This window comes from Electrona antarctica (assembly GCF_951216825.1).
Source record: "Electrona antarctica genome assembly, chromosome: 7".
Classification (NCBI taxonomy): domain Eukaryota; kingdom Metazoa; phylum Chordata; class Actinopteri; order Myctophiformes; family Myctophidae; genus Electrona; species Electrona antarctica.
In genome coordinates, this window is record NC_136812.1 from 25902463 (window position 1) to 25913938 (window position 11476).

At 41.2% G+C, this 11476-nt stretch overlaps 1 protein-coding gene across 1 annotated transcript in view; it reads right to left on the reverse strand.

Moving 5' to 3' along the window:
• Positions 1–413, reverse strand: part of adamts10 (ADAM metallopeptidase with thrombospondin type 1 motif, 10) — a 70614-nt gene extending 70201 nt beyond the window's left edge. Inside the window, exon 1 of the mRNA XM_079506894.1 lies at positions 306–413. The gene's annotated coding sequence lies outside the window, so the exon portion shown is untranslated. The remainder of the gene's footprint in view (positions 1–305) is intronic.
• Between the last annotated feature and the right edge of the window lie 11063 nt (positions 414–11476).

The following is an 11476-nucleotide window of genomic DNA, read 5'->3' on the forward strand; positions in this document are numbered from 1 at the left end:
CATTGAATTCCCTTCAGAGGGATTCCTAGTTGCAGAGACTTGGCCCGGTACAGCGGTACTAATCAGGCTTTCTGTAACTACAATGACACTACCGAGTCATTTTAAACATGGTGTCATTACTTAAGACGAGTTAGTTACAACTGCAAGAAACTACTAGAAAATCTGACAACTTTCAGGAATCACACACTGCTTTTTGTATGACAGGCTATGGTTAAATGCTAAGTACTAGTAGGCTATCATTTCTTCCAAATAATAATAATACAAATGTACAACAATACGTATCTATATAGCTTGATTGAACTCACCTTCCCTGTGTAGCGAGATCCGTTAGGTTTCCCTTTGCAAAGTTGACGATGTCTGCTCGTCTCCTCTCTTGCGCTCTCGTCCTCTATAGACGTGTCAGTTGCCTCTCGTCAGAAATAGCCCAGACTGAGCGAAATCCAGGGAGGAAGACAGTGTGTGTGTGTGTGTGTGAGTGTGTGAGTGTGTGTGTGTGTGTGTGTGTGTGTGTGTGTGTGTGTGTGTGTGTGTGTGTGTGTGTGTGTGTGTGTGTGTGTGTGTGTGTGTGTGTGTACTGTGTAGCCTGTGTGTGTAGCCTGTGTGTGTAGCCTGTGCGTGTAGCCTGTGTGTGTGCAGTGTGCACACAGTCTGAGCAGCGGACTTTGCCGGACTAGATCTTCTCCCCTCCAACTCCACGATGTCACTGGTTGGCTACGGAGATCTGCGGCCACTGGTGCACTTTTTGAGTGCCTGCGCGCTGCGCTGACGCAGCCGCGCGTCAAGGAAGGAAATGAGGAGTGAACGCGCCGTGCACGCGCGGGAGAGCTACTACCGAGGGTTGTGTGGTTTGACTCATCAGTCATCAGTCATTATCTTCACTCATGTCATCACTCACTGTCAACCGTCAACAGTACGGTAGTGTTTCTCAAACTTTTTAATTTCAAGGACCATATAACTCTAAATTTGTCTCAGAGATACAGAGATAGCCTACATACCTGTATTAAGGCAAGGAGGTTGAAGGAGCCATCTGGAACCCTGAGGGTCCGAAACTCAGCAATTTGAGAACCACTGGCAACAGTTTGGACCAGGATCACTAAACTCAACTGTAAGTACACTAACTTAATAATAGCCTATAAGTAGCAGAGACTTGGGGTTCCACAGGGAAATTGCCTAGGCCTAGGTCTTTGCTCTTCTCTGTATTTATTAATGACCTATCTTGAGCTACCAAATATGTGCAGCTGCACCATCATGCAATGCATGTAGGCCTACTTAATGAGGTCTTGAGCAGAGAACTAAAAGTTGTGAATGATTAGACTTATACTTGTGCTGGGATTGGGAACAAAGGACATGACATGTTATCTACAAGCCAAAAGCTTGATTTAAACTTGTGTAATTTGGAAGTTCAACAAGTTGAAAGTACTAAACGCCCTGGAGCACTGGATTGCACTCTGTCTTGGTATCACTACATTAATTACATTGTTTTGAAAATTGGAAAAGCAATTGGTATTTCCAGGAAATGTGCTTCTTTTTCTGCCGGTCCCCCTTTATGTCAGATAGTTCAAGGTTTTGTTTTACATCATCTTGACTATATTGCTGTATGGTGTGTGGTCATCTGCTGTCAGTGACCTTAGGAAGCTCCAGTGGTTGTCCAGAAGAACAGGGCACTGAGGGCAACACGGTTGGTCTCGGGGTTACTCACTAACATCTAATGTGAGCCGTATGCAATCTATGCATGCCTGCCTCTCCTGGCTTACAGTTGAGAACAGGATGTCTTTCAATACACTTGTGCTGTTCAAGTGAGCCATGAGCAGTAAAACTCCTGTTTTTATAGGTACACAAATTGTTTATAGTAATAGCCTACGGTGCTTGATCATAACAATAGAGGTTCCAGTAATTGACAGCTTGTATTACCTTATCAAAGAAGCAATGTTTTTTAACATCTTTTATTTGTAGATAATTTTATCTCTTTGGAATAGCTGACTCGACTCCTCTGCTGCATTTACAGTAGTTTTTGTCTTTTTGTTTCCTGTTCTTTTCGCACACATAATTTCATCTTATTGTGTGTTCAGTACTGATGTTTAATTGTTTTGTATATGTTGTATTTGTTTGTTTGTTTTATGTGGACCTCAGGAAGACTAGATGGTTATGGCACCAATGGGGATCCTTAATAAAATAAAAATCAGACCAGTCTGAAGTGAGTGGTGCCTCTGTATACTACATGTGTGTGTGTGTGTGTGTGTGTGTGTGTGTGTGTGTGTGTGTGTGTGTGTGTGTGTGTGTGTGTGTGTCACAATTTTCTAGGACTCAAAACAATTTAGAACATATCTACATTTCAGTCCACATAGCCTACAAAGAGGACAATTTATTCTTTGTGTGTGTGTGTGTGTGTGCGTGCGTGCGTGCGTGCGTGCGTGCGTGCGTGCGTGCGTGCGTGCGTGCGTGCGTGCGTGCGTACGACGTGTACGTACGTCTGTAATCCACATAACTCGAGAACCGTTCGACCCAACCCCTTGACTTAAAATTCGACACGCGTTCCACACCACCACACGGAGTGCAGTGCCCGGCCTTGCGTCGGTCGGATACACGGTTGCCCAGAACCCTGGATGGGTATGGACTATTCTTAAGTTAATAAGACTATTTAAACTTCACAAACAATTTAAGATTGTCCATTTAAAAATGGGCTGTGCATTTCCATTAGCTGTGTCTTTGCTGGAACAAAGGCTAGTGTATTCACTATAGCAAGCCTAGCAAGGCCAAGATGTTGTTAGTTACTGTGGCTTCAACAGTAGAGATTATCTCTCTCTATATACAGTATATATATATATATATAGCTGCTTTCATTGTGCCCTGGAATAGAAGAACCAAAATGGAAAGATCCGACACACCCAAGAGGTCTACAGTATGTGTTATTTATTGCTTGTAACTTTTCCCCAAATTGCTGGATGTATTTTAGTTATAGAGTGAGGCATATCTGCAATATGTTCAAACTGTAGTCAAACAATAATAGCCTGGAGAGGAGAATAATCATTCGATTGAATAAATATACACTTATTCAGTATTTATTTGTTGATGTGTATTGATCTGACAAACCATGTTGATACTGTTAAGCATGAGTCATGAGTTTTTGAACATTGAATATTGTTAAAAGTGGCACAAAATGCTTAGAATTCAATGTCGGAGTCATCTGTATACATTTACGAGTGAAACTTGAATAAATGACTTAAACTATATCAGTATAGTCACCACTGTCATTGCAATTATAAACAGAAAAGCCAGTATCTAATAACGTTATCCTATGCGTCCTACAGCCTAATTTATCAAATTGGACTTAAAGTCAGACTTAAAGTCGCACTATGTAGTTTTGGGTATAAGTGGCCACTTTGGAAACAAATAACATGGCAGCCAACGTCTTTTACTTAATTCCCCAATCCCCCAGTCTGCTCAATTGCACTAGTGACGTTAGTCTTTTGTCTGAAAAGGCATGGCTTTGCAGGAACATGCCCGTGCCTGTCTGCTTGTGCATTGCCACTGTGCACATTTCTTTCACGTTTTATATACATGGGTCATGTAACTCACCATAATCACCACTCATCATAATATAAACAGTTTATATATGATATAAGTTTAGTTATGTTTTTTTCAAGGGAGATGGATCCCACATTGCAGCGCGACACATTGTGAGCTTGTAGGTCTAGTTATTTTCTTTTATGATTTTTATTTTATTTTTGCTTTTCTGCCTTTATTCATAGGTTCAAGTGAAGATTGACAGAGGGTGGGAGAGACATGCAACAAAGGTTGTCATGAACAGGACTCGAACATGTGACACGCAGTCAGGCCAGAGCCTATAATATATGTGGCATGCGTCTGGACCACTAGGCCAGCGGGCACTCCAGGTCTGCTATTTTCAAGTCCCGCAGCACCTAACAGTGTGTGACTGACTGTAAAGGGTAGCGGTCCCCAGGTGAAACAATCAATAAATAGAGAATCCTCTCTTGCATGTTTGACTTCCCATCTGTGCGACACTACAGCTCGAATATCCGGCTGAATCTCATTGTCTCCCCTATACATAGTAATACAGTAAAGCCCTCTGTATGTCATTTATGGAAAGATTTTTTTTATTGCTTTAAGTCTTTACTTGAAATGTTCCTTCAAATTTGAAGTTTATCCTGGAGGTATTGAGTTTGATAAAACTAAACAAAAAGGACCATCTTTGGTGATCGGCTTATAATGAATCCCCCCATTGACTGTGGGCATAATGCCAACTGCAAAGGGTGTCACCCTTCTCTATACCTAACCTGATTGCCTGCCATCTGCCACATAATTCCTTTCAGAACTCGGCCTAGTGATAATCAGCCTTTTCTGTAACTACAATTACACTCCCTCATTTTAAACATTTCTAAAGTTGACTTAAAACTGCACTTTAACCACTTAAACCCTATAAATGAAAATAGCATCTACAAGCTCATTTTAAATGTTCACATATTTCCGCAGAATGTTCTCCTACTATAACATCATGTCCAGAATAGAGGGAGTCGGACCGCCGGTCGGAGTAGGACCGCCGGTCGCTCGAGTTACCAGTACCGCCGGTCGCTAAGTCCGACCACCCGTCGCTGGAGTAGGACCGCCGGTCGGAGTCGGACCGCCGGTCGCTCGAGTTACTACCGCCGGTTGCTAAGTCCGACCACCCGTCGCTGGATTCGGACCGTCGGTCGCTCGAATTAGGACCGCCTGTCGCTCGAGGCCTCATTCACACATAAAGAACATATGTTCTGTGCTCTGCCTGTGTTTGATGGCCGCCTCAATGCTTTTCCAATGGAAGTCACGTGGTTTGTTCAAGTGTTTGTTCAAACCACGTGACTTCCATTGGAAAAGCATTGAGGCGGCCATGAAACACAGGCAGAGCACAGAACATTTGTGTGTATGAAGCCCGATTCGGACCGTCGCCAAGTCCCGTCCGTAAACGGGACATAGCGACGGACGGACGGGAACTAGCGACGGTCGTAGTCGGTCGCTATTTCCATTTCGCTCTTACTGGAGGATAGGGATGCTATGTCGTCATGTGGTTAAGAAATGTGACAACTGAAGTCAGTCTGCAGGAACATGCTATTACTATTTCTATCAAGACATAATACCATCATACCTTCCATACGTAGCCTACCTACCTATAATCTACCTACCTATTTTGAATGTTATATAGCGAGGTGTTTTGGCTATACAATAATGTTTTAATGGATATTTAAGCTGCCTTAATTCACACTATAGTATCTTGCCCTTGTTTGGTGTTAATGTGGCAATGGTCTACATATGATATATATTTAGAAAGCTGGTCTGGGAAAGACTCTGACAATGTCTCTCAATTGGGATGTTCAAAAGGACTAATTGGGACAAAAAGCCATTTTATGTGAACTGTGCGTAAGCAGATACAAATGTATATATATATTTTAGAGACATAAACAGCCCTAACTAAAGACAACATTTCAACACTGAAACCATGTTGATGTATGTATCCAGGAATGTTTTGATTAACAGAACCCTGACTACATTTTCCTGATAAAATGTTAGTAGAACTAAGCCAATGTAATCATCACCTAAAATAGCTGGAACATTTTGAGTTGTTGTCAAATGCATAAGTTGTAATGAACACGGGTTGAAGACAGATACAAGTTAGTTTGTCCCAGAACTGAACAAGAGCATACATACAAGAGCATAACACGTCCATCAACTACAATAGAAATGACCTTGGCCTTTGACCTTCTTGACAATCTTTTAGTAGTAGTAAAAATGGCCTTGACCTTTGACATTGGGTGTAGAATTCTGCTATCTTGGTACCAAACGGTCTATATGAAATTACATTCAAATGGGACCCCTATTTTTCTCATTGTAGCTTACAACTATACAATGACACACACGCTCACACACATGGCTCATGCACACATCTATCAATCCTGTCTGAGATTAGCTAAGAGGGTTAGTTAGACTTTACAAATATTAGGGTGCATGAATCTCATATCACAATGAATGTGCTTCAATATTACTTTCTTCAGAACAATGTTGCAGATGTAGGATTTAGACCAGCTAATTATGGCATCCAGGATCTTAATTAATTCAGTCAAATAAAGTCACAGGTTGTTAGATTTGGCTAACATTAAAGATGACAGATTACATACATGGTTTCACTTGTACAATGCTTCATCTGACAAGAGAGCAGCTGTATGTCAGAACAACCACACAGATGGCTCTCTAGTCTCTCTACATTAGTTCTCAGTGTAAAAGGAAAACCACATCTCTCGTGTTGAAATGATTGTTGAGCAGGGGTTATATTATAGTGTTTAACATGTTGAGTCATCAACAGTTACTATCCAACTTATATGTTTTTCTTTTCTTTAATGACTTATTTTGCAGATACAGTGAACAGAAAGACAGAAAAGGCAAGAGAGAGGGAGGGGATGAAATGGAGTAAAGCATCTCTCACTTCGATTCAGCTGTGGGATGGACTTTAGCCTAATTTATATGGTACATGTGATCGTATTCGGAGAGACATGGGGACACCCCATCCCCATTGTCTCATAACTTTGACCTGCTGCTGGGAAACAATCGTAGAAACATGGGCACTCGCGTAGCGCAGTGGTGAAGTGCAGGCCCACCAACGCAGATGTGGGTTCGAATCAGGCTTTGTCGAGCCTTTAACAATTGGCCAGTGTTGAGGGGAGGGAAGCTATTGATATTTGTCACTGCACGTACTCTAAAGCTTTCACTTCTAGTGATTTGTATTAGTTGACTACTTGCCTAGTTTACTAGCCTGGCAAAAGTGTAGGTTGTGTTCTTCTGTAATATCTCTGTGTTGTAGGAACTGTTTGCTTTGTGTTTCTTCAGCTTTATTTGTGTAAGCACACTGTACACTGCCCTACAAAGCAAAAGTGCAGTAATTACATTTTTGGATACAACCTATTTATTTGTCTCAAAGGTCAAATCAGCCTTCTTGATTTGTTTCTTTTCTTTTTCACACACCAGGGCCTCTCATTGCAGATGTATTTCCTGTAACTGGCACTGTTGCCTTGTAGTAAAGCAGAAATGTCTTTGAAACCAACACTGCAGCTGGTGCTTCTGGTGGTTTTAATATATTGTGAGAAAACTGTCATTAGATTGATACAGTATGTAGTGTAATTATCGTAATAAAATTTAACAACCTAGGCCTACTGCATAGCAATATTTTTCTTACAATGTGTCGGGTGGTTTGCAATTAAGTTTAACTCACTCTTTGAATCTAAGTTACAGCAACAATGTTTGGGCTTGTTTGGGCTACCTAATATGTCAGAGATTTAGATCTATTTATATACTGTACAGTTTTACCAGAAAAGTGTACAAGTCCAAAAGGAAGTAATAATGATGGCAAAGGATCAAAGAGTCCAAAAGCAAAGCGGTATGTTTATGTGGAAATCTTTTGACAGTGTGTTAATACATTCATGGTTTTGTTGATATCTCAACCCAGCTATGGAAAACAATGAAAGTTATCCTGCAAAGACACCCAGCCCCCCCCCCCCCCCCCCCCCCAACAGCTTTATCTATTCTATTTGACAGTTTAGATAATTGATTATTTTTAATGGAACTAGATTTGGCACAATAAAGGATTTGTATATTGCCACAAGTTCACAACTATACAGCTAAAATCAAGTTATCATGATAGATGCTGAAACAATTTGCCAACATTGTCGGAATCCTTTGTTATCTTTTTAATGCTAAATATAGTATGTCGTTAAAGCTCTTCAGTGCAGACCCCAGACTGCCTAAATTTAGTCTTAACTTAGAGATCTGATGATTAGAACATGCTAATGCAGACGCACCAGAAACAGACGTCCCCAAAACATTTGCCATCCCAAGCCAAAGTTTATGCAACCACTGACATGGTTCACTGTATTATGATTGTGATTGTCTCTGGCAGCAATGTACTGTATGTAGACTCTACAGTGTAGAGTGTATATCAGTATTGACAGTGTGTCACTGTGGATGCCTTTGGTGTGGTGAATAGAGAGTTGAGGTACTTGGGCCATAGCGGAGTCTTCATTACATGTCTGCTTACCTATGTCCGCATAGATGCATGTGGCAGCACACAAATGCATGCACAGGAAGCTATGGTTTCTAACCGTTTGCCTGTGACATGCACAGGTAATTTTATGTCATGTTAATGCAAGTGAATTCCTGCATGATGCACAGGACCACAGACAACATAGTAAGCAGACCAATAATAACACAGTAAGCAGACCAAGAATTATTCATAGATTTTAATGGGAAGAGATGGCTTTCTTAGTCAATTGAAACTGATGAAGCTTCAGAGACAAGCAAGCAAGGCAAGAGATTATTTTTGTGTGTGATTAGTCAAAACCGCACTGGAAAAAATGGTTTCAATAGAATTCGATTTTTCCAAACATAAATGTCAAGCCAGTCTAGACTCTAGGCTAGGGCTTGAAGCTGAAGGTCAACAGCTATAGCTAATATTTTCCGCTTCATCTTCATTGGCAAGTTATGACTTTGTGTCCCATCAACTTCTGGTGATGATTATTTTAAATAGAAGCTCGACCGATCTAGTGCCACGGGACTTTCTAAAAAAGAAATAAACTCCTTCCCATCATTCACCTGTGCAGCGCAGTCGCTGTGCTGCCTGCTGCGCCTGTATAATGACGTTGCATAGAGTGGTCCTAATGGGCAAAAGAGGTGGCTGAAATGTGCATGAATGATGCGTTTTATATTAACTGTACAATATGTGAAGACATTGAGGGTGGGATAATAAGCCTAGAATCTTGGCAGAGTACTAGTGTGGAGGCAAGTGGAGTGCTGGTGGTAAGCTTGGCCCTATAGCAAACAGACACCATGTCGACCCTATTCTGATTCTGGTACTGGGATATCTCCTGTTCTATTATGAGAGTAATTTTCTCAATCCCAAATCTTCGAAATCACATAATCTACAATTTCACATCATTAATAAGCCGTACGTATACAGTCAGTATCAGTGTGGTCCATAGCTGTTTTAAATGTCAGAGGGTACTGAAGTATATTTAAACAGGAGAGAAGTTATCCTGTCCCAAACCAAAAAGGATATTATAGAAATTAGGGTTTAAAGTGGAAGGAATAATCTAGAAGTGAAAAAGCACCTGCTCAACGGAATAGAGATGCTGGAGAAAGGTGGGGGACTGGGGGCGGATTGCAACTTCCTGTTGTGGCTTTGAAGAGCACCATGTTTCTGTCTAAGCACCTTGCAGTGTACTTGCAGTGTAGCCTCTTATCACATTCATCACAGAGTACCTCACACCACTATGTAGAGTTGACATTCATGAGCTCTAACAGAACTGAGTTTATTCCAATACTCTCGTGGCACTTGATGTTGAAGAGGTGAGTGTCAGTGCTTTGGCATTTTGTTTATCTACAACATTGGTAGTATTATAGTGAGGAGTGGAGGGAGACACCTAGGGCTCTATCGTATACCATGCCTTACCCGCAAGCATTAACTATTATCCGTGAATTATGCATTTAGGAGCTTGGCTTAGGTATCTTGCGGCCACTATACCCACTATACATTATGCCGACACCATTATTTGCGGGTGGAGGTGTGTCTGTGTTGATGCGCTTTCCCTATAATTGCTATCTTATGCACACAGGTTTAGGACAATGGAAAGTGTCTCTTCAAACCACTCGCAATGCGAATCCGTTTGATAAAAGAATGCGCTCGTGAGTTGGAGCTGCCTTTTTTTTTTTTAATGACTTTTTTGGGGGCATTTTATGCCTTTATTGATAGGGAACAGTAGTCAGACACGCCATCCGGCTGGCTTGGCAGCCTAGGGGCCCAGACGGTTGAGCTAACTGTCCGGGCCGAGTTGGAGCTGCCTTGATTTTGCACTTTATGTAGTCATAGCACTTTATAGTACACATGTATAATATATTATATAGTATAGTATGTATAGTTAACATAGATACTCCACTGTTACGTTCTTAATTTATGATTCATGATAACTACTTTTTATATATGTGATGTATGCCATGCTTTTGTTATTGCTTAATGTAAGTCGCTCTGGATTAAGAGCGTCTGCTAAATGCCTAAATTGTAAATTGATGCACAATATTGCAGCATTGCAACATTCACAGCTCAAAGGTCTCGTTCTGTCTTAATTCTCCAAAAATCTCTGTGACTGTAATTTTCCTATAATCAGCAGTGTCAATTCCTTGTGCCCATTGTGTTTAATTTCTAGTCAAAGAACTTATTTGATTTCTGCCATGGCGCATAGTGTGCGATTTGTTCCGTTTCATCACACCATTGTGCAGCAAATATTTAATGATTACAATAATCTAAAATTCCCCATAATCAGTAACACGTAGATGATACTTGTGATACAAATGTGGTTTTATTTTAAGGCAATTAAAGGCTAGATGGTAAGGAAGCAACAGGTGTCATTTCCAATGTTATTTCACTTCAGTTCAGTGCAAGTCTGTTTAATTTCCCGAACTTGACTTTTCGCTTGATACCGTTTCGTAGAGAGGTAATACACTCACAATATATAATGCAAGTTCGAACTCCATAGATTACACAGCACTTAGATGTTTTTTGGGTGTTCTTGGTGCATATCTGTGCGCGGTGGAAAAAAAAGAAAAACGGCACAGGGGAGGGGGGGCAGCAAAAGTGAGAATGTGTTGGTCGCGGAGTGGATGACAGATACTGGACACACAAAACAACCCTCCGTATCAAATATAAATGTATTCCAAGGCAGCACGCGTTGCTCTTCCATGGGCCATAGTAAGATATCACTGGGCATAATGCGTAATGGATAATGAATCTCTTCACCGAATGTATGCCAAGAATGCGGGGACCTCGTTCTTCTCTCCACAACCCGCCTATGCCAAAACGAGGGAACTCGTCTTTCTTTCATTTCATTTAATCCAGCAATTAAAAAAAAACGGATCCGACGCGCACGTGGCCGCGCGCACACTTAATAGTCCTTTTTCTCCTCAAAATGAGACAAACTGTGATCTTTGAGACCTTATAAAAGTCTAAACTTTGATCACGCTAAGAAAGTGAATCCATCCAGCGACGATGCATAGCCTAGAATAGGCATGGCATGTGGCACGGTGATTGGTTTAATTATTGTAAGGCCCAAAGCACACCTATGCATAATGTAACGGGTAGCAGAGGTGTTTTAAGGATTTACAGTAGGCTAGCCAATAGCCAATTTTACGGGGCACTACACTTACACAATACTAAATCCCCAAATTACGGATAAAGTGCCCCTGACACAAGATAAGGCCCATAATCTTCAACCCTGCAAAAGCAATTCATTTCTGTGCTTCTGTGTGTGTCTCTCTCTACCTTTAGTTCTGTTTCATCAAGAATCCAGTTGTCCAGCACCATTATCCATCCTCCAACACCAACTCCAATACCTGTTAATAAAAACGGAACTCCCAAGTCAAACAATACTCCTGCCACGGGGCCACC